General features: G+C 38.8%; 1 protein-coding gene across 5 annotated transcripts in view; it reads left to right on the top strand.

The window, feature by feature from the left end:
• Positions 1-12,374: 12,374 nt before the first annotated feature.
• The window catches only part of ACSL4 (acyl-CoA synthetase long chain family member 4), a 68,607-nt gene continuing 56,725 nt past the window's right edge, over positions 12,375-24,256 (top strand). For 3 of the 5 annotated variants that reach the window (XM_061136867.1, XM_061136865.1, XM_061136864.1), the window contains exon 1: positions 12,375-12,527. The gene's annotated coding sequence lies outside the window, so the exon portion shown is untranslated. Of the gene's footprint in view, positions 12,528-21,645; positions 21,751-24,256 lie in introns of those variants that run through there. The other 2 variants (XM_061136869.1, XM_061136868.1) reach the window with 1 other exon arrangement.

Here is a 24,256-nt window from a genome sequence, read left to right as displayed (position 1 = left end):
AAGTCTAAAATCATAATTGAAGTCAGTGAATAAAAGTTGTGTTTTCAGAGAACTTCATTGGAATACATAAAATAAATGATTCTTTTCGTGTTGCTGCTAAGTCGCTTCAGTCGTGTCCGACTCTGTGCGACCACATAGACGGCAGCCCACCAGGCTCCCCTGTCCCTGGGATTCTCCAGGCAAGAACACTGGAGTGGGTTGCCATTTCCTTCTCCAATGCATGAAAGTGAAAAGTGAAAGTGAAAAGTGAAAGTGAAGTCGCTCAGTCGTGTCCGACTCCTAGCGACCCCATGGACTGCAGCCTACCAGGCTCCTCCATTCATGGGATTTTCCAGGCAAGAGTACTGGAGTGGGGTGCCATTGCCTTATCTGTCTTTTGGTGTTATACAAACGTAAATAAAAGACTTAGTCTCTCTAGGCTGTGCTCAAAGTGAGCTGGAAAGTTAAGGCAGCTACCCAGACTATTTAAATCCAGAGGTATAGTGACTCCATAGTCCACATAGGTAGTGTGCATTGAATGGACTTACTGAATATTTACTTAGCACTAATGTATGAGTTCTGGGAATCAAGAGATGTTTTGGAATGAGCCTGGAGATGGGAAGGTTAAACATGGCATAATGCACAGGACAGGCTCCTCTGTCCATGGAATTCTCTAGACCAGAATACTGGAGTGGGTAGCCTATCCCTTCTCTGGGAATCATCCGAACCTAGGGATCAAACCCAGGTCTCCCACACTGCAGGTGGATTCTTCACCATCTGAGCCACCAGAGAAGCCCAAATAAAGAATTATCCAGCCTCAAATGCCAATAGTGCCATGGTTGAGAAACTCTGGACTAAAAGGGCAAACAACAGTCTTTCAACTTGATCAAATTGATTTCTCATAAACAGAGAGTGGTGTAATTATCTTGGATTTCTCTTTTAAAATTGTGTGTGTGTGTTTCACTATCCTCTTTGTCCAGATGACTGCTGGTGCTGAAAGACATTTCAGAGCATAGGTGCATCTGAATAAAATCAAACTTCTTACGCTAGCCTATAAAACTGAAAAAACCAGGCCCTCCCCACCTTTCTGTCTTCTTTCCATGCTCTTATGCCCTTGGTTCTCTTGATCCATCCAATTGTAGAAGATGCAAGCCCCATCGGACTTTAAAACCTTTGTACTTCATAATCCTTCTGCCTGGACCACTATTGTCTGAGACTTAAGCATGGCTGGCTTTCTTTCATCATTCCCATCTCAACTCAAACATCACCTTCTCAGTAAAGTTTTCTTTTTCTTTCTTTCTTTTTTTTTAAAATGGACCGTTTTTAAAGTTTGTATTGAATGTGTTACAATATTGCTTCTGTATTGTGTTTTGGTATTTTGGCCATGAGGTGTGTAGGATCTTAGTTAGCTCCCTGATCATAGATTGAACCCACACCCTCTGCATTGGGAGGCAAAGTCTTAAACCACTGGGCCACCAGGGAAGTCCTTAGGACTCAACACGTTCACTGCCATGGGCCAGGATTTGATTCCAGGTCAAAGAACTAAGATCCCACAACCCGAACAATGTGGCTGAAAAAAAATGGAATTATACATTATGTGACCTTTTGTGTCTGACCTCTTTCACTTGGCATGCTGTTTTTAAGGTTCATCCACTATGTATCACATATCAGTGTTTCACTCATTTTTATGGCCAAATGATATTCCATTGTATGATTATACCATATTTGTTTATCCATTCATAAGATGATGGACCTCTGGGGTGTTTCCACTTTTGGGGCTATAATGAATAGTGTTACTTGAACATAAGTTGTTCCTGTATTTATTTGATTACCTGTTTCCAATTATTTGGGGTAAATGTCTAGTGGTGGAATTGCTGGATTACATGATAATTCTATACTTATCTTTTTGAGGAACTGCTGAATTGTTTTCTACAGCTATACCATTTTGCATTCCCACTAACAGTATGGGAGGGTTCCAATTTCTCCTTTTTTTTGTCTTCCTTTTTTAAAAAATAGCCTTCCTAGTGAATGTGAAGTGGTACCTCAACATAGTTTCAATTTACATTCCCTAATAACTAATGAGGCTGAGCATCTTGTTCTGTGTTTATTGTACATTTTCCATGCAGATTATTTCTGACTGTAGAGTATTTCTGAACTTTTACAGTTTCTTTTATATAGTGTAGAAGATGGAAAGATCAGAAGCAAATAGGAACAAGAGAACTAGTGTCATAAAATTATAGTTGGCAAATAACCCCAAATGTCTTTCTGGCCTCAACTCCTGAGAATATCACATTTTCCGTAACACTGGAAATTTCCCTTCTGATATCAGGCATTACCGGACTTGAATATTTGCTGATACAGTTAAATGACATTGCAGGAATGTCATAAAAGTGACAGACAGGAAATATGGAAGGCATCTATAAATGGGGCAAGCTGACCATCAACTCCATGCCTCCATTGGGTAAGGAAGAGGTTGCAACCCAAAGTGGACCTTTGTAAAGTAGATTGACCACATGCAGATAATCAACAAATACATTAGAAGAGTTTGTTTCTTTCCCTTAATGAATTAGATTAGGGAGCAGAAATGATCTTTCCCCTCAAAATTTCCACTTGCTTTCTTAGACATGTTCCACATAAACTGAACAGACCACATTTTCTTGCTATTTTCAAAAAGGTATTCCTGATAAAAAAAGAAAACTGAGCAATTCAGGGCACTTTAATAAATGTGGTTATGGAAACACAACCTTTTAAATTTGCTTCAAAAGTCAAATGACCATAGAATGGTAAAAAAAAAAAAAATATATATATATATATATATGTATATACATATATATATATAGCTTATGGTTAGATCATCAAACCTTTGGCAAATTGATATGAGGTAGGCAATGTAGCAAAATAGGAAGAGCTTTGAGCCCAGTCAGGAGATCCATGTTCTGGTCTCTAGTTCTGAAACAACTAGTTTTGTAACCTTGGATAAATTAAACTCTTGAAGCCCCAGTTTCCTCATTTGTAAATAAATGAGTGACTGTACTCTAGATTAGCTTTCAAGTCCATTACAGCTCTAAAATTATATTTGAGAAGTTCATGTGTTATGCTAAATTTCAGAAGCAACACATACTCTTTTTATGTTTGCATATGTAAAAATTAAAACCGTTGCCTCAGTTCAAACCTGTATCAACAAAAGAGGTTAAAAAGGAAAATAAATAAGGCCTAGGGATACAGGCTTTCAAGTTCCAGAGTCACACTCTTCTTTGTGTACTGGCTAAATGCCTGGGTGCTTTCTACGTGTGATGATCTGTCCTCTACCCTGAGGTTTCTTAATCTACGTTTTGCAATGTGTGTCATAGATGTTTGTTTATCAAACATAACTGACTCACACAGGACATAGCACTCTTTCCTAATCAGTGGCTCAAATATTTCTCATCTCCTGAACTTTTCCAGTCTTAAATTCCTATCTGAAATGAGGATATTTTGACTTTCACTTAATCTGATGATGCATTTTATTGTTGCAGGAAGATACTGGGTTTCAAAATGTTTCCCCCCATCCACTTCATTTGTAGGAAAATGTTACATGAAATGGTAAGGTGATTCTGCTCTGCCACCCATAGAGTCTCTTTCCAGGCACAAGGCCTGGGAAGCTCTGGGTCATTTCATTGCCATTGCCAGAAGAGTACAACTAGCAACTTTAGTCCCTGATGAAGAATCCAGAGTTTACGATCTCTCTGGGAAGGGTTGTGTTACATTTAGGTACAGTATAGCATGAGTTTGTTTGTAATCTTGGGATTAACATAGAGCAAGTGGAAAGGAAAGGGTGAAGCTAGTCATCTCAGATGAGGGAAGCTGATGGTGGTCTTTGCATTAGCATTTATCTCCAATTCGGAAGATGTTCTCACATGAAAAACTGTCCTAGATAAGATAAAGGCTCTATCAAAATTTATGATCAGAGAACTTTACCAGAAAACTGATCTGTTCTGAACTATCTTAAGACTCATTTTTCATGTATTTATTACCTCTTGGCTATTTCTTTTTTGTTCATTTACAGGTGTACATTGCATCAGTGCTTTTCTTGGTTTTCTGTATTTGGTCTTTTAGCCCTAGGTCAGCTTGTGTATTTCCCAAAAAGCAGCAGCTTCTGCAAAATGCTGGGAAACAGGGTGGAGTATGGGGTGTGAAGGAGGGAAATGTGATGGAGGCTGAAAGGAACTTTTATGGTTAGTGTGTTCTGTTCAACTAAGCTATCTCTCCCTCAACTTTTTTTCTCCAGTAGAATGTTAAAATATTGTATTCCTGCCAAAAAATGTCTTAAACTCAAATCCTACACAAAAGAAATGCCCTCTCTATCCTGAACTAAGCTGTATTTATTTTGTGTCTTATTTCAAGAATCATTATATTTAATTTAATTTAAAATTACCTTTGTGATTTTACAACAGACAAGCACATATATTTGTTTTCCTATTGGGGTCTATTGATAAATGGGACTATCATTACAAATCATCGTTTTCAATTTCTTTTTAAAATCAGAGGAAAATTGTTATGGTGATGTGAGTCAATTACCTTGAAATGCATCATTTGATTCAATAAATCTATATCTAGGAGTTATTCTAACAAAATAATTAGGAAGACACAACAAAATCATTTATAGTACTGGGAAAATTTAAAAACCAACATAAATGTCTGGCAAAGAATAGGTAACTAGTTAAATAAATTATGACTCTCATATACTAGAATAGTCTGCAATCCTAAACATTATTTTTAAATAATTTTTAGCAAATGGGGGAGAGCTCATGTTATATGTCAAGTGAAAAAAGCACACAGTATCCAATTTTGGAAGAAATATGCATAAGACAAAACTGATAAAAATATATCAAAATATTAACAGTGGTTCTCCCAGGGCAGTAGAATTGTGGAATTAAACAGCATTCTTCATACATTTTTGGTGTTTTCTATACTTTCTATGATGAATAGTCATTACTTTCACAGAAAAATACAAACAGCTACCAAACATTTTAATGAAAGCCAATTAAACAACAATGAGATGGCATTACCTATCAGATTGGCAAGATTTTTAAAGATTGATAATATTCAATGTTTTCAAGAATATAAGGAAAATGTTACTCTTACACACTCTAAGTAGGAGTATTAATTCATCTGGCCTTTTTGAAAGACAATTTGACAGTATCTTTTAAAATTTAGAATGGACATACTCTTTGACCCAGCATCATTTCCACTTATAGTGCTCCACTGTAGAGATGCTTGGACAAATATACAAAGCTATATGTATTGGAATATTAATTGGCATATTGTGAAAAATTAGAGAAAAATCCTGACTGTACATCAGTAGGGCTTTGGCTAACACATTATGGTATATCCATACTATGGAATACCGTGTAACAGTGAAAAAAGGATGAGGTGTAATTCTTTAGATATCTATCTACATACAAATATAAAGACATGGGATAATGTTTGTGATGTATGATTAAATGCATAAAGGCAACCTGTAGGGCAATATGCATAATCTCATTTTGAAAAAATAAGTATATGAATGTATCTGTGCACAACAAACATTTGGAATGATATATACCAGATTACTCATAGTTATCTCAGAAATTCTGTTACTTCATACACTTGAACCAAAGAAGTGAACATGCACTTCGTTTGTAAAAGAGCAATAATAACAAAGAGACAATCAGTGGAAAATGAGGCTTGCTGTGTGAAAATCTGATTTATTAATAGCCTTTCAGGAATATATTACAGTGGTATACAGCTACTAAGAGTTTGGCCACCTTAACCTAGGGCCTAATCTGTACCATGGCTCAATAAAGAAACAGAATAGTCTCAGGGAAGGAATTGATTCATAAACTGATCTAGACTGCCATACCTGAATTTTTCCCAGTGGCAACAAAATCAGATTTGTTGAACTCTTTCATAAATATCATTGAAATGAACTTGCAGGGAGTTGAGGTTAGCCAGTGATGTTCAAATCTGCCTGCATAGGTGAATTAGATTCATATCATAGCTAAAAATGTCTATTCTAACCTATAAGTTAAATATTTTTTTAAAAAGTCTGTGTGTTCACCTTCAAGGTATTTGCTTTAAATGTCCTTTCATAGGTGGGATTTTCCCTGGGTCTAATATAGAAATAGGATGTGTCCAAACGAGACTTGGCTTCTCTTCTAGATAGGTTTATGTGATAATGGGACGGACACTGGAAATTTTACTTATTCAATCATATGTACATTTCCTCTGGAATAATAATAGTATCCACCTTATAGGCTCATTGGGAAGGTAAAATGATATAACACATGCAGTGTTTGTGGCAGTCCCTGGTACATACTAGGTACTCAATAGCTGGTGGCCATCATTATCCAACCAATTACTAAAGCTTTTCTATTTGAATAGTAATAACTTGGCCTGAACCAGGTGCTATATATGGTCCTGCTAATGAATATTCAGGACTGATTTCCTTTAGGATGGACTGGTTGGATCTCCTTGCAGTCCAAGGGACTCTCCAGAGTCTTCTCCAACACCACAGTTCAAAAGCATCAGTTCTTTGGTGCTCAGCTTTCTTTATAGTCCAACTCTCACAACCATACATGACTACCGGAAAAACCATAGCTTTGACTAGATGGACCTTTGTTGGCAAAGTAATGTCTCTGCTTTTTAATATGCTGTCTAGGTTGGACATAGCTTTTCTTCCAAGGAGCAAGCATCTTTTAATTTCATGGCTGCAGTCACCATCTGCAGTGATTTTGGAGCCCCAAAAAATAAAGTCTGTCATTGTTTCCATTGTTTCCCCATCTATTTGCCATGAAGTGACAAGACCAGATGCCATGATCCTAGTTTTCTGAAAGTTGAGTTTTAAGCCAACATTTTCATGCTCCTCTTTCACTTTCATCAAGGGGCTCATAAGTTCTTCTTCACTTTCTGCCATAAAGGTGGTGTCATCTGCATATCTGAAGTTATTGATATTTCTCCTGGCAATCTTGATTCCCACTTGTGCTACATCCAATCCAGCATTTCTCATGATGCACTCTGCACATATAAGTTAAATAAGCAGGGTGACAGTATACAGCCTTGACATACCCCTTTCCTGATTTGGAACCAGTCTGTTGTTCCATGTCTACTTCTAACTGTTGCTTCTTGACCTGCATACAGATTTCTCAGAAGGCAGGTCAGGTGGTCTGGGATTCCCATCTCTTTCAGAATTTTCCACAGTTTGTTGTGATTCACACTGTCAAAAGAATTTGGCATAGTCAATAAAGCAGAAATAGATGTTTCTCTGGAACTCTCTTGCTTTTTTGATGATCCAGCAGATGTTGGCAATTTGATCTCTGATTCCTCTGCTTTTTCTAAATTCAGCTTGAACATCTGGAAGTTCATGGTTCACGTACTGTTGAAGTCTGGGTTGGAGAATTTTGACCATTACTTTACTAGCGTGTGAGATGGGTACAGTTGTGCAGTGGTTTTTGAATATTCTTTCGCATTGCCTTTCTTTGGGATTGGGATGAAAACTGACCTTTTCCAGTCCTGTGGCCACTGCTGAGTTTTCCAAATTTGCTGACATATTGAGTGTGGCACTTTCATAGCATCATCTTTTAGAATTTGAAATAGCTCAACTGGAATTCCATTGCCTCAACTAGCTTTGTTCATAGTGATGCTTCCTAAGGCCCACTTGACTTCGCATTCCAGGATGCCTGGCTCTAGGTGAGTGATCACACCATCATGATTATCTAGGTCATGAAGATCCTTTTTGTATAGTTCTTCTGTGTATTCTTGCCACCTCTTCTTAATATCTTCTGCTTCTGTTAGGTCCCTACCATTTCTGTCCTTTATTGCGCCCATCTTTGCATGGAATTTTCCTTTGGTATCTCTAATTTTCTTGCTTGCCATAATTTCTTGCTTCTTGGTTTATGCTTGCCATAAACCAGACATTTTATGAGCATGATTTCATTTAGCCCTCCCTCAGAAAAGCCTGTGGTACCATAATGAATGTGGTATCATTATTATCCTTGATTTACAGATGAGCAGGCTGATGCTCAGAAGAGGTTATGCAACTTGTCTAGAGGGGTCCAAGTCCAAAGCCCATAGAGTTTCTCTCCTGTTCGTCTGACTCTATGTGACCTCCTGACTCCAGTAGTCAATGATTCCCAGTAAAGGACATTTAAACAAAAAAAACAAAAAAACTTTTGTTTAGTTATTTTTGCCTGTGCTGGTCTTCATTGCTGCATGGGCTTTTCTCTAGTTGCAGCGAGGTGGGGCGGGGGGTGACTATTCTTCTTTGTGATACACAGGTTTCTCATTGCAGTGGCTTCTCTTGTTGCAGAGCATGGGCTCTAGGGCACATAGGCTTCAGTAGTTGCAGCTCCTGGGCTCTAGAGCACTGACTATATTTGTGGCACATGGGCTTTAGTCGCTGTGTGGCATGTGAGAGCCTGCATGGAGAGATCAAAACTGTGTCTCCTCCATTGGCAGGCAGATTATTTACCATTGAGCCACCAGGGAAACCCCGAGTAAGGGGAAATCTGGACTTGTCTTTTAAGAATGGGTGTGTGCTGTAGGAAAAACTTTGACTCGTCATTTAAGAATGGGTAAAGAAATCAAATCTTCTTGCATGTGAAAAGGAAAGGAAAATAAAGATTTAAAGCGAGTTAAGATATTGATGACCTTTTGTACACATTGCTATATTCAAAATGGATAACCAACAAGGACCTACTGTATAGCACATAGAACTCTACTCAATGTTATGTGCCGGCCTAAATGGGAGGAGGGTTTAGGGGAGAATGGATACATGTATATGTATGGCTGAGTCCCTACACTGTTTACCTGAAATGACCACAATATTGTTAATTGGCTATACTCCAATAGAAAATGAAAAGTTTAAACTTTGAAGAATAAATAAAATAAAAAGGAAAATTCTAAAAAATGAAAAAGATATTGATGACCTTTCCCTCTAACTTTACTAGGCTAGAATCACTACAGAAAATGGGCAAACTATACAAAAGGTAACTTTTTGCAGATTTGAGGACTACCACTGCACATTCAATTTGCCTCTGGCCTTATGGATAAACATGAATTTTTGTTCTTTTTTTCTTTGTTTTTGGGAAGGTTGCAAAAGCAATTTGCGAGGATACTGCAGAGGATTTTATCTAGAGGGGACAGAATTCGTTTTTAAGAAGACAGAGTTAATGAGAGACACGGAAGTCAAATTTCATTAAAACCCTGCTGGGATTTGGTTCGGACTGCACGATCTTTACAGATGAATTTAGGAAGAATTGGGTTTTTACTGAGATTTCCCACCCAGATAACTTCAGTATCTTTCCATTTGTTTTGTCTTTTCAATTAGTTTAAAAGCCAGTGGAATGTACTAAAGTGACAAGAAATTGTGGTCTGAAAAGATAAAAGAGTTGTTTCTCAAAAAATGACATTAAATCTAGCTGAGATGGCTATGGTCATTTTTGAAAGGATTAGCTTAGGTTATTATTTATGTTCACAGTTAGATCAGCTTCTGTCTAGGTTTCTGATTTCACCAGTTTCAGACACGCCACTGAAGACAATATTTGGCTTGGTTATTGGGTCTAAAAAAAATAAGGTCTCATGAATGACAAAGCATAACATCACTTGGCTATACAAATATTATTATAAAGTCCTGCTGCTTGTAGTGAGACCAAAAAGGAAATTATTATTTTACAAACATGTGAAGTATGTTTAACATGCAAAGGCTTGTTACACAGTCAATGAAGAACAGTTGTTTTCTGCCCTTCCATAAATAACTAATGCCAAGAGCAGCCTGGCTATCTGTTTCAGCTTCTTGTTACAGGAGAGTAAAATGGGCAAGGTCTAAATATCAGTACCTGCTAACAGAGCTGTCCTGTAAATTCTGTTTGCCTTCAGTTTAATTTCCATGCTTTCAGTGCTTTTTATGTTGTATGTTGAATCTGTCAATTGCACTGTACATTTTCCTAACTTTTCTCCATGTTCATGTGTTTCTCTCTTCTGTTTCTAATTGGACTGGTTGTCCTGGGTAAAACTTATTACCTAGGGAGCCTGATGTAGTGCAAGCACCCTGGTCTTGGAATCATAATTGTGATGGGAAATCCAGGCTCTGCTACTGGTTAGTTGTATGTCTAGACAAGTCGTTTAACCTGCACCTGTTTCTCTATCTGTAAAATAGGGATAATAATCCCATGTCTTCCAAACTAGTAAACAATGATGCAAATGTTCTCTCTAAAATGTCTGACAGGTGGCTTGGGGGATGTTTTGCTCCTGGGTAGTACACTTCTAGAGGGTTTCTGATGACAAGAAATTAAGCAAAGTTTATTTTGACCTTGAAAAAGTGAAAAAAGAGCAGTTAGAAACAGCGTGGATACACTTGGTATCCTTTTTGGAGATCCTTCTATCCTCTTCGACCTGAGTGTGGTTAACTAGAGAGGAAAAGGTGAGAAAAGGCAGATGATAAAGGTAGCCAGAACTGTTAGCTTGAATGACTGGCATGTGATAAAGATCTTGAAAATTCAACTAGTTTCTTGGTCTGATAAATATCTCTATATCTGTATTTACATACATGCTTATATATAGGTATGTACCTGCACAGATTCATACATACAAACAAAAACTGATAGCTTCAGGCTCTTTCCCTTACACCTTCTAAAGCTGGAGGAACTTTAGCAGCCTACGACTGACTCAGTGTTCAGAAAAAATTACCCAATTGAAAAATTCTGGGCTAAATGCCTGCTAGTAAAGGAAATTGACAAAAGTATGTACTTTCATTACGAGGTTTTTTTTTTTTTTTTTTCATTTTGGTCTGATTTATGTGGTCTATTGGGTCTGTTCTCTGTGTTTTCATTCCATCACTAGACACTAAGTTTGTTGAGGGCAGGGATGATCATTTGTTTGATTTCATTTGTGTTTACTATACTTGACAGTCCTCTGTACACTGTTGGTGCCCAGTGAATTTTATAGCTGACAAATGATTACTTATTTCTGGTATTACAACAAGATCTCATAAATAAACATGACAATTAAACTTGTTGTTTGAAGTCTTGAACTTTCTAGGTCAGTCTTGAAAAAAGAAGTTATATGACTGCCATAGCAATATTCATAGGCATATTATATATAAGTGGGTGGGCCTGTTGAAAATTGGATGAGTAATCCCACTTCAAAGAAGTAACATATAAAGTCTGCAGCTCTCAGCTCTCCAATTGCGGGCTTCCAACCACCTATAGTGTCACCTGAGATGCTTATTAAAGATTCAAATTTCTCAGCCCCACTCAGATCCAGGTATCCATATTTTAACAAGCACCCCAGATGATTTAGATGCATACTAAAGTCTAAGAACAACTCTAGCCTGTAATCTGAGTTGGTCACACACACACACACAGACAGACACACACAAGCATTGTTACCTCCCATAATTATATGGGAAAACGAAAAACAGTGAAATGACATGTCCATGCCTAGCAAGAAAAGGAAGCTAGTCCTCCATTAAACATCAGGGAACTGAAAGAATACTGGCATTTTCTTTCTTTTGGTGATATATTCTTGGCAGTTTGTCGCGGCTTATTTACAATTACGGTCTCTTTTGAAGCCCCGAGACAGTTCGCCAGCATTTTATTTTTAACAGCAGTTTCTTGAATCTCTTGGGAAGATTATTTGTAGGACTGGCTCAGAAGCAACGATTAGGGCCAGTAAGATGTCACAGTGCTGCGGTGACATTTCCTTATCGGTTGTGAGCTCTTTTTGCCACGACACCATCGTAGAAACACAAGGCATAAAGTGCAAACCCTGCGTTCTTGTGATATTTCATAAGTGGGGGTGGCTGTATGGGGTCTTAACGCAGTGAGGCGCGATAAAGGCGCAAGAGAGGCGTTAGGTGGGGCTTGGAGGGGCAGGATGTCTTCGGCAAAGAACGTTAAGATCTCTCTCTAAAGAGAAGTGAAGTCCGAAGATGCGTATCTAGAAAGGGCAGCTGGAATATGCCCCGAGGGGAACTTTCATTCTGGGGTGGGGTCCTGGGAAAGCGAGCGCAGGTGCGGGCGTGGGCCTATGGGGGAGCTCGCTGAAATCAGATAAGCGCCGGAACCTCCCGAAAACACGCTCCATCACCTGCGGCGGATGCGGGAGCTGGACCCTAAGGCAAACCCGCGGGGAGCCGTTAGCCAACTCGGTTCCCCCGCACCTCCCCCCGCCCCCCGCGTTCTAACGGCCCTCGCCGCCCCTCCTTTTCGGCTGACGTCGGGGTGAGCGGGGGCGGGAGCGTGGGTGGGCTGAGCGGGCCGTCGCCCGCGATTCGGCCGGCTGTGCCACACCACCGCGCGCCCCCGCTCCGCCCGCCCCTCCGGGCGCGTCTTTTCCGGGCCCGCGCGCCGCTGCGCCTCGCCCCGCCTCCGTTGGCCCTCCGGGCGCGCGCGCGCTGCTGCGGCTTTTTCTCCGGCCTCCGCGGCGCGCCCCTCCTCGTCCCGGCGCTAGCGGGCACGCGGCTCCTTTCCGCCAGCTTCTAGAGTGCAGAGCGCCCGCCGGCTGCGATCACGCCACAGGCAGCGCCTCGGGTAAGCAGCCGTAACCGGCGAGGCTCCGGCCCCGGCGCCCCTACCCCGTTGCTATGGCCCGGGCCCCCCGCTCTGGCCGCACCACCGTCCCACACCTGAGTCCGGAGGACGTGGGGTGGGGGGACGTTCCTGTTCCCGAAATCCGTTCGGTTTCTTCTAGAGCCTGGGCGATTTACCCGCCCGCCTCCTCCGGGGCCGGGAAGATTTCCCGAGATGCCGGTATCGTCTCCTTTGCTGAGGTGTGGGGTCTTCGAGACCCTGGTCTGCCTTTTCATGCCGCTCACCGCACCCCCCCGAGGGCCAAAAGCTCTTCCTGATCGTGGTGCTAGGCTTTGCCATGACCTTTCCCCAATGAGCACACCAGGGACTCGCCAGACCTCCAAACGACCTTTAGGACGCCCCCGGACCTCAACTCCATTTTGTCCGTTTCGAGTCGCGCTATATCTGAGAGCTTGGGACTCTTTCTGGCTCTAGAAGCATCCGCCCTTCGAATTTGAAGGATGCCCTAGCTTCCGATATCCTCTTAGCTTCCTATCTTTAGGTGGGTTAGAAAACGACTGGTTTCTAGCAGGAGCATGCTCGTGTTTTTTCCTCTCCTACCTAGCCACATCCCTGCCCTCCGTGGGTGCTGTATATTTAGCATCAGCTTTATTCACTTCCTCTTCCTCTCATTCGAGTGCCCTACAGAAAGAATTGTGGTCGATGTCTATAGCACTGAGAAAAATAGAGGAGAATATGATTCACTGCCTAACCCCTATTAAGGGGTTACATATTTGAAATAAGACGTCATTTCTCCTCTTCACTCCAGCATCTCCTCTTTCAAAGGCATTTTTTCCACCCTCTTGAAATGACTTTGCTCTAATCGCTCTTTTCACGTTAAAAGAATCAATCATCGCTCTAAGAAACAACGGCGAAATGGCATTTAAATGAGTCCCTCTGAAAAAGTAAGCAGTCTGCTCTATTGGTTAATGGTTTAATCAACGCCTCAGTTAGCTCATTTACAAAATTGAGGATGTTGAACGAAGGTTCCTTCTAGTATTTTGATTTTAAGACCTGTGAATTCACGGTTAGTATTGTAACGTGTTGCAGCGTAAGGGAGATTTAACCTGATGAAATCCACGTTTCCCAGTAGTTGCTTGTCACATTAGGTTTTCTTTTATATTACTTCTAACAAATCCTTTTAATTGCTCTTGATGCATAAGTTTGTAAGCAGAGTTCCAATGACTGTACTGTCAATGAGCGTATCAATTAAGATTTGCATAGTGTGAGGCCTCTTCCTTGAATTGTAAAATAGCTCATCTTTTAGATTGAAAAGAAGTGTGAAACACCTAAAACTCCTGTAAGAATTAACACCCTCTCTGCCATTTTGGCAGAGGATGAAACACTGAACTGTTACTGTTCTCCCAACGTAGAATAAAGTACCTTACTGTTCTGATAGAAGTAATTTGACACCTAAAAATCCACAGAAGGTGTAATGCAACAATAAACATCTTGAATAAATTCAATTTTTTCCCCCTAAAGCCCCGATTTTAAAAATAAGTGGCTCAGAAGAACATTTTTGAGTGTTTTGGGTAGGGGCAGGATGGGTGGAGAAAGGAGAGGCTTGCCTAATTCCGTGGGAAGAGAAATGAATTGGGACTCTGGAGAAGCTGACGTGCAGTTCCAGTGCTAGCTAAATGTATAACCTTGAACAAGTCACTTTACCTCACTTCTGTAAAAGAGTCTTGATGTTGTCAGAATAATCTGCATAAGTCCCCTAATTTGACAATACATATCTATCACAGTTTGCATTAAGGCTGTGCCGTAAATCGTTAATTAAGTCCTTAGTTATTTAGAACGTTTTTCTCAAAGATCTGCTTATACTAGTTCCAATCTATATATGCATAATTCTTAATTCACCCATATCAAATGAATTACTCTCTGTGAAAGTCTGTGTATTGGGAAGCATTCTACAAAAGTCAGGTATTGTTCACTTCAGCTTGCAAGTGAAGGGTGTGCATACCACACTTTATTTTTCTTTAAAGGTTCAAGGCTTTTAAGAAATTTGTATGGGAATGTATACAGACTGCCTTGTAACTGTAATTGGCTAGGTAATTTGAAAAGAATATGCAAGCATCTCATTCATTCATTCATTTGTTCCTTCATTCAACTTATCTCACTCCTCCATCTGTCATTTATTTTGTGCCAGGCCTCTAGGGTATGATGGTTGAGAAGACAATCCTTTCCCTCCAGGGTTTAATTTTATCGTCCAGGATGGAGGCGATGGTGGTGAGGGTTGTGGAGAGATAGTTTTGTGTGTCAGTTTATTTTTATTAACAACAGTCGAATCAGGGACATAAAATCCTGGGGAAGTTAAGGCTCCACAGGGGAGGAGGAGGTAATTGTGTTAATTGTAGCCTGTAGACTCTCTTCTTGGTGTTCCTTTTTTTTCTTTCCATTCCTTGACTTTCAATTACTGAGACTTTAGCAAAAATGAAAGGTTTGTTTTTCTCACTCCTGCTGTTGACTGGTTTTATATATTCCTTTTATTTGTTTCTCTTTTAGCTGTTTAAGATAGTTGTACATTCTCATACAATTGTAAAAAACAATACCCTTTAATTTTCTTAGCGGTAACATCTGGCATAACTGTAGCATAATATCACAAGGAGATTGAAACAGGTACAATCCAGCCACCTGATTCAGAGATCTCCCGTTTTACATGCACTCACTTGGGTGTGTGTACCTAGTTCTACGGGCTTCTCTATAGGCAATATATAGAGGCAATATATAGTGGTAAAGAATCCGCCTGCCAATGCAGGAGACGTGGGTTTGATCCCTGGGTCAGGAAGATCCTCTGGAGAAGGAGATAGCAACCCACTCCATGTTTCTTGCCTGGAAAATCCCATGGACAGAGGAGCCTGGCCAGCTACAGTCCATGGGGTTGCAAAAGAGTTGGGTACAACTTAGCGACTAAACAACAACAGTTTGGCTCTATGCAGTGTTAGCACATGTGTAAGTTCCTGTAACCACCACCACAGTCAAGATACAGAACAGTTCCATCACCCCAAAGGTCTCTGATGTCCTTTTATAGCCATCTCACTCACTCCCTGACCCCCTGGTAACCCCTAATGTGTTTTCTTTGCCTGATTGATGTTTTTTCACTCAGTGTAACTGTGTGGAGATTCTTGCAGGGAATATATTTTGTATCAATAGTTCTTTTCATTCTTGAGTCGTATTCCACGCTGTGGATGTATTATAGTTTAATCATTCACCCACTGAAGGATATCTGGTTCTTTCTTGTACTTTGTAACCCGTTATGAATAAAGCTCCTATGAACAGTTATGTCCTGGGTTTTGTATGAACGTAAATTTTCATATCTCTAGGATAATTGCCCAAGAGTGCAATTGATGCTTGTATGGATGTTTAGTAAGGAACTGCCCAACTGCTTTCCAGAGTGATTGTGCCATTTTATATTCCCTCAGCAATGCATGAATGGTTCTTATCTTTGCCAGCACTTGGAGTTGTTACTATTTTTTATTTTTAGCCATTCTGATAGATATATATTCGGTGATATCTTGTCATGGTTTTAATTTGCATTTCCCTAATGGCTATGATGTTGGATATCTTTTCATATCTCTGTATTTTCATCAGTGAAATGTATGTTCATGTCTTTTCTCCATTCTCTAGTTGGATTTTTTTTTAACTGTTCTGAGAGTTCTTTATATAATTCTCAATACTAGTGCTTTGTTGGCCATGTGGTTTGCAAATATCTTCTCCCAGACTGCGGCTTACATTTTTGTCCTCTTCATAGGCAAGTTTCACAGAATAAAAGTCTTTAATTTTGATGAGGTCCAGTTTGTCAGTTTTCCCTCTTATAGATAGTGTGAAGGAATCTTATGTACCTTTGTTATTTAATTTTATTCCTTGCCGTTCTGTATAACATCCAGTATTTCTGTAAGCATTGTGAACATGTTTTTTTCTTTGAGCATTCCTAGAGCTCAGATGTATTCTTCAAACAAGTGACCTTGATGGCTTAGAGTGTGAATCCATACTTATACATGTTCTCACTGGATTAAAATGGCTGCCATCCTTTTGTGCCTTAGAAATATAATTTCTACCTTACCAGGCAGTCACCATAACATTAAAATTAATATTTTAAAATTAAGTAGATGCGTCATATGCCAAGGAGATTTTAAGTTTCACTTTCTAATTTTAAAATATTTTGGCAAAACTGTGTAGTTTCTAATCAACATTTCTGGTAAGTAATCCAAAGAGAAAAAATTGAGTTCTCATTTAAATGTACTTTGAAAGTCTGCTTCTGCATTTTGAGTAGTGAAGTTGCGAATATGATGATAGATTTAGTAGGCTTGTTCTGCTCAGAATAATGAAGAGAATGTTGAATTTGTCTGTCTAGACTGTATATTTTTCTTTTATAGTAGCTACTTAATGTTCATTTTAATTATCTTTTAAAATAAGCATTAGGTTTAAGGTAGCTTACAAGTATTATTTTGAAAAATATGTGTGTTCATGTTTGAGAAGAACTTACAGGAAAAGCTTAGTGATTGATTTTTAAGAGTATTCATTTCTGCAAGGGGGCACTCAAATTATTAATTGCCCCTTCAGTGTCACAGTATTTGCTCAATAAATTTATAGCCAGGATAGTGGATTCCTAGTTGGAAGAGATCAGTCATTGGTGTAAGACAGTGGTGGGTAAAATATTGCCTGTGACCAAATCCTGCTCACCACCTGTTTTTGTAAATAAATTTCTGCTGGAATACAGGCACATCCATTCATTTATGTGTTGTTTCGCTGCATTCAAAATACAGTGTCAGAGTTGAAACAGAGAACTTAACGGCCCTAGAAGTCAACTTACTCTCTGGTCCTTTACACAAAAAGTTTGCCCAGAGATAAAGCAACCTTATAACAAGTTATTGAGTCTCTATGCTTTAAAGGTAATTTAACAAATGTTACCTTGACTTTTAGTATCTTTTAGGTATATTTCCATGTGGAAATTGTGGTTTGGAAGAGTGTATTCATTTTCTCTATTGTGTCCAAAGGCACTGATCTAGGGGCAGTGTTAAGGAACAGATGGAGAGTTGGAAAAGTTAATTTTGTTGTTTTTGTCAAGTGTGGGCTATTTCAGTGTGAATGTCAGTTTGTAAGTTTGGCAACTGGTGAGATTCAGAAGCAGGCCTATCTAGTCGCGATATCCTTTGGAGATTCTGTTGTGTGCCGGAGTGGTAATGACAGAGCCAGGTATGGCAGTTCTGTTGCTCCTCTTCCCAAAGTTACTGTGATCTTTAAATACATAGTAGTTTGAGCCTGTCAAGCTGAACTTAAGACTGTTTGTTTATTATTTTGTGTGCCCAAATTCCTTTTGTAAGTTAGAAGTTCATGCTTTATTTTAAATGCCCCACCTACAAGTAAGGCTGAAAATGGAAATTGAGTTTGGACTGTTTCACTATATATTTGGAAAGAAATGGGTCCCTGCCTCACATCATACTCCAAAATAAGTTAAAGCTGTCTTTTTAAAAAATCTATGTATATATTTTAAAAACTTCTGGAAAGCACAACACACCGTAACAAAGTTGAAAAGTCATATGACAGGCTGGAGGAAAATAATTTTTATATATGCCATGGAAGCTTTTATTGACTTCCACTTGACTGACCCACCATATTAAATGATATTCGTTTGTTTTGTAAAACGCACTATGAACTGAACACTTGCTATTAGTAGATTGGTATCTGATATGCCAGACTTGTGAACCCACCAGTACAACAGATGCTTTTATTACGGAATTATTATGAATTAAAATAATTAAATTAAAAATATGAATTATTATTTTATTATGAATTACTATGCTTGTTCTTGTTTTTGTAAATATGAAATTTATTTTCATATAACGATACAATCAGAGTAGTGAGGAATCGAAGTTCTTACTGAAAATTTACATATGAAATGATATGATGTCTGGGATTTGCTTCAAATTATATAGGAGTTGAAGTGCAGAGTGCATTAAGATATGAAAGAAATAAAATTCAGCAAATACAGTTGATAGTTGAAGTTGGGGGATAGGTTTATTGTAGCAAAACAAATGGTATATTTTGAAATGAGTTGATGAAAGCAAGTTGTAAGTGTATAATTAGGTGTGTGTAAGACAATGATAAAAGATTTGTATAAAATATATATATAAATCTGAAGGGTTCTCCACTAATAGTTCCTTGCAAGTATCTTTTAAGTTCTTTGAAGTTCTGCATTATCTAAGAATTCAGTTTAAATTTCTTTACAGTCAGTGGGCCTGGAGTTAAAGAAAGGTTTTGGCTTCCTGGCCCTTTATCAAGAACTTGATGAATGAGTGTACATTTACCACTGATAAAATGAAGATAAAATGAAATGTTTGTCATGAGCATATTTTTTTTATGATTGTTCACCTTAGTTGACTTTTTAAATTAGCTAATTGTGTTCCAAATAAAATTAGGTTAAAAGGTTTCTACTATATAATATCTATGATATGTAAAGAGCTCCTACAGATCAATAAGTAAAAGATACCTATTAGAAAAAGTGGCAGAGGGTTGTGAATTGGCCTTTTACAAATAAAGAAAAGAAATGGAAATAATGATTCAAAAAGAAAAGATGCTCAAATTCAGTCTAGTAATTAGGGAAATGAAAACCAATTTTTTTTTACCAAATACATTGGCAAAAACTGTAATATCCACTTTTAGAAAGGAATGGGCACTGTCATACACTTTAATGAGAGTGTGAATTGTGTAGCTTTTTGATAGAGTGCCAAAATCCTCTCATTTTTAAATGTGCATATATTTTTGACCCAGTAATTCTGTAGGAAGCTATTCTGGGTAAGTATCTGCACATTTGTATAAAAATATATACAAGATTTCAAAGCAATGAAGCTTGGTAACGGTGAAGACTTGGCAGCAACCTAAATGTCCATCAGAGGGGAATGACTTAAATAATAACATGCTGTTCTGTGGAATAATATGAAGCTGTTAAAGGAAAGAAATCCCTTAGACCTATATAAATGGACATGGGAGTTCCAAAATATGTTGTTAAAGGGTGGAGGAAATTATATAACACTCCATATACCATGATTCCACTTATCTAAAAAAGACAAAACCTTGCCATGCATATGGATAATACAAAGAGGTTTGACTGATAGGCACCATGAATGGTTATCTCTAGGGCAAAAGGAAGGCATTATAGAGATACTTATACTTTTTACACTATACAATTCATTTTAATATACAATGCATTTTATATACATTTATATACATATATATATGCATTTAATATACAATGCATTTTAACATATGATTATCCTTTTGATAGTAATTTTACAGATTCCTCATATGCAACATTACACAGTGAAGGATATTTACAATGCATTTTCTTCATTGTGCTATATACGATAACATTGTGCTAGAAATGGGGTGAGTACCTTGTATTTAGAGAGTACTTAGTACTTTAACAAAGGAAGAACATTATTTTTAAAACTATTTGTATTTTCTGAATTTTCTGCACATAAAATTTAAGTATAAAAAAGAATAAAAGCACCATAATCCCATACCCAGGGAGATCTGTTGTCAACTTTTAGGCACACATTTGTGTACATACGTGTATGGACACTTGCATGCACACACACATGCACGTGTGCAAACATATGTATCTTCTTTCTACAAAAGAAGGGTTCCTAGTGTACATACCGATTTGTAACCTGCTTCCTTTAACTGGACTCTGTCTATACAGTGAGCATCTTTCATGATCGATAACCGTGAATAAGTGAAAAAGACATCCCAGTGGGAAAAAGAACAACCATGTGCCAGGTAAATGTAGTGTTCCACTTAAAATAACTGATTTCTGGGACAAACTATAATCTTCAAATAAAGTCATGGCCACCAAAAGTAAATAACCAATGAATGAAAAAATTCTCAATGTTAAACCAGTTCAGTTCTGTTTTGAATTTATGCACATGTTATTTAAGTTGTAGTTACTAGTAATGATGTATAAGTACAGTATATTAAAAGGTCATTAGGGATCTTTTGGGTGTGGTTTGGTTTTAATGAAGGTTTTAAAACTGAGCTTGAACAGTTATTTTGGTTCAAAGAAAAACCAACTGCTCTGACTAATTTTTGGTAAATGTGTGGGCGTAGTTGTGTTCTTTCACAGCTTATAAAAGTAAAGAAAATCTGGGTGTCTGTGGCAACATGAATCTTTGTCTATGGTATCTCAGTCTACAGTAAAATTGAACATTAAGAGAAGTGTGTTGCAGGACCAAGTTTGATTTATATAGTATGTATTCTGCTCATATTTCATCGAGAAGCATTCATTAAGCACATCTGCTATAGGCTCATTATAACCACTTATGGATTTATACTGTGGGATTTAAAGATGAAAAAACCTTACTTTATGATGAATTCAATAGAGTATTTAACAAAAGACTATTCTACATTGTAGACAGTGGTGTTAATGTGATGGCCCAGTGTAGCTGCTCATATTTTTGTTATGGCGATTGAAATAGCATCCCCATTCTCCAAGGCCTTTCTGGAATTGATTTTGCAGCAAGATGATTTTTTTTTCATAGGCACTGTGAAGTTAGAAGATTTTATAGGGGAGTAAAAATCCCATGGACAGAGGAGCCTGGCAGGCAACAGTCCATGGGGTCGCAGAGTCAGACACAACTGAGCCACTAAGCATGCACGCAGAATAGAGTTTTCCCATTTCTCACCTGATTAATGATAGGTGCATGTGAGATGAGACTATTAACAGAAGTATTTGAAACATTTATGCTGGCTTCTAGTGATTGTTAGAAGTTAAGGCAGTGGAAGGCATGGTGAAATACCTGTTTTCTCTTAGGTATTCTGCTTATTACCTTCAACATGTGCCTGAAGCATTCTAATACTGTTAAAAAAAGAAATGACAGGGTTTTTGGAGGACCACTCCCCTGGGGGTACCTAGGTGATGTCATAAAGAAAAGGTCAGCAAAAATGGGCAGAGCTGCTCCCTGTGAAATGGTGATCATTCGTTTTTCTCAGAATATATTAGTCATTTCTGCTTTTGAAATGAACTGAAAGCTGAAAACTTCTCGCAGACAGGAAACAGGAACTTGGTTGAATGAGCTTAAAGTTCAGTTATGGCTTTGGAAACAGAAGAGAAGACACAACTAGCACTAGTATCTCATGGGATGCATCCAAGTAAAAGGTGCTCTGTTCTCCATGACTGCTGAAGATGGTAAGTTGAGAAGTTGCTTAAAAGAATAGTTGAAAAACCGTAACTTGACTCAGGGGTGGAACTGAGCAGAACTAGCCATAAATAACTGTCAGATGAATGTGTTTCAGACAAATAGAGTAGAAAAGAGAAAAGCAGGCCGGGATAATAGTATTCTTATACTTGGAACCGCAGAAACCTTCCGGATTTGGTCAATTGCAGGTTAGTCTAGAATGGTTTAAAGCCTTTGGTAAAATATTTGGGATTCCCTCTGTGCCCAGGCATTTCCTTACAGAAGTAGGTTAGAATATCTGTGAAGAAAGTGGTTTCCATACTCTGGAAACTAGAAAAGGCAGGGTTCAGGCTCACTATTTGGTGAATTATAGCGACCTGCAGATGGGAAAATGTGTAATGTTTATTTCCCTCAGTAGAAAGAAATGTCAGTATTAGCATATTCATTCAAATATAGTTACATGTTATACATTTTTAGGCAAAATGAACTTGGAAGGATATTATACAACTCAGATTTTTCCACCAGAAATTTTGAGATCCCTTTCCTTCGATTTTGTTTTTAGTGTCAAGTGTAAAGGCCAGGATTTTTATGTAGAAGCAGGTTTTTAATTTATGCCCTTATGTACATTAATTTTAATGTTCTCTTAATCACCAGGAGATCTTTGAGAATTAAACTGTTAATAAGGGAGTAGCTTTCTTTAGGAAGTATCCCCCCAAATAATTTACTTCTTTACAAGTAATTTTAGAAAAGACAACTGCAAAATGGAAACCTCCCTGGTGAATCTCCCTTTTCTGTTTTTTATTCTTGTTTTGAAATGGAGTTCCCCAACCTCACTATTCCAGTCTTTCTTTTAGGACTGAGTAGAATTGAATCAGGGATGATGATTCTCAACCCCAGAAGTACAGTGTTCACTGCAGTTGTAAAGATACATGCACTAGTCCTGCTGGCTGACTTGAATCCTAGCTCAGTAGGGTCCTTTTGCAGTCACTGTAAGTATATGGAGTCTGCAAAGGAAGACTGTTCTACCTGGCTCTTGGGAAAAGAATATTCCAGTGCTCAGATAGCTCCCTAATCTCTGTCTTATGTCAGCGGTACCCTGCATTTGAGCCATTGTTCTTTGGTTATATGAAATGTTTGTGAGGAGTGATTGGCCTATGATTGCAATGATATACATGTGGTGAAATGGCGGAGTTGTTCCTAACTCAACTTTCAGACCACTGATCTTTTTCTCATAAAGCCCCTAGCCCTTAAAGATTGTAGGGTGTTTTTTTTTTTTTTTAACTTCTTAGGGAGAAAGTGTGTTTCCCTGGTGGCCCAGTGGTAAAGAATCTGCCTGCCAATGCAAGAAGTCTCTTGGTTCGATCGCTGGGTTGGGAAGATCCCCTTGAGGAGGGCATGGCAACCCACTCCAGTATTCCTGCCTGGGAAATCCCATGGATAGAGGAGCCTGGCAGGCCACAGTCCATGGGGTCGCAAAAGTTGGACATGACCTAGCGGCTAAAAAACACAAGGAGGAAGTGCTTCCTGTTAATCTTGCTTCTAGTTGTTCTCAACTGATGAAGACTGTTGTCCACCTCCCTCCCTGCCTTTGATTGAAGGGTCATGTTGCTTAGGGCATTGCCCACAGGAAAGAGGAGGTGGATTCTATACTCGGGCATGACCAAAGGAGTGGGAGGTGGCTGTGAGCATACAGTCTCTAGCCAGAATGTACCTTGAGTTTTGAAAGCTAGGAATCTCAGCTCCAGTTTGTAGTTTAAAGACATATTTTAGAAACCAGCTGTAGCCTGCTACTACTAAGTCACTTCAGTCGTGTCCGACTCTGTGCGACTCCATAGACGGCAGCCCACCAGGCTCCCCCGTCCCTGGGATTCTCCAGGCAAGAACACTGGAGTGGGTTGCCATTTCCTTCTCCAATGCATGAAAGTGAAAAGTGAAAGTAAAGTCGCTCAGTCGTGTCCGACTCTTAGCAACCCCATGGACCGCAGCCTACCAGGCTCCTCCATCCATGGGATTTTCCAGGCAAGAATACTGGAGTGGGGTGCCATTGCCTTCTCCGAGCTGTAGCCTATCGAATCCCTAAACTGAGAGAATATTGAGAAGCCTTGCAGTGTTTAATCTGATGATATCACAGTCCTCAGTGAAAATCTGCAAAATTGAGTCAAAATTCTATTTGTCTTCTTCAAATATGGGGTTGTTATGAAACACATATGTGCTACTTTAATGACTTTTACGAGATGCACGCAACTTATTTTAATGCAGCTAATTCTGGTTGAAAGAATTACTTTTCAACCTGGATTAGATTTCTTCACTCTTGCATCGTCTCTAGCTGTTGTGACACTAAGGTCATTTTATTTGTCTGGTCTCTTCTAGATGTCATAACATTTTGTCATGAGATTATGAGAAGTGTTTCTTCTGCTTTGAGAGGAGTGATTAGGAATCTGTTTAGGATGGAAAATCTAAGATTTGTTGCCTCTACTGCTTACCTCTCTCTACCTGTTGCATGAAAGAAAATCAATA

Source organism: Dama dama, chromosome X, assembly GCF_033118175.1.
Source record: "Dama dama isolate Ldn47 chromosome X, ASM3311817v1, whole genome shotgun sequence".
Lineage (NCBI taxonomy): Eukaryota > Metazoa > Chordata > Mammalia > Artiodactyla > Cervidae > Dama > Dama dama.
This window is presented reverse-complemented; position numbering and strand designations above follow the sequence as displayed.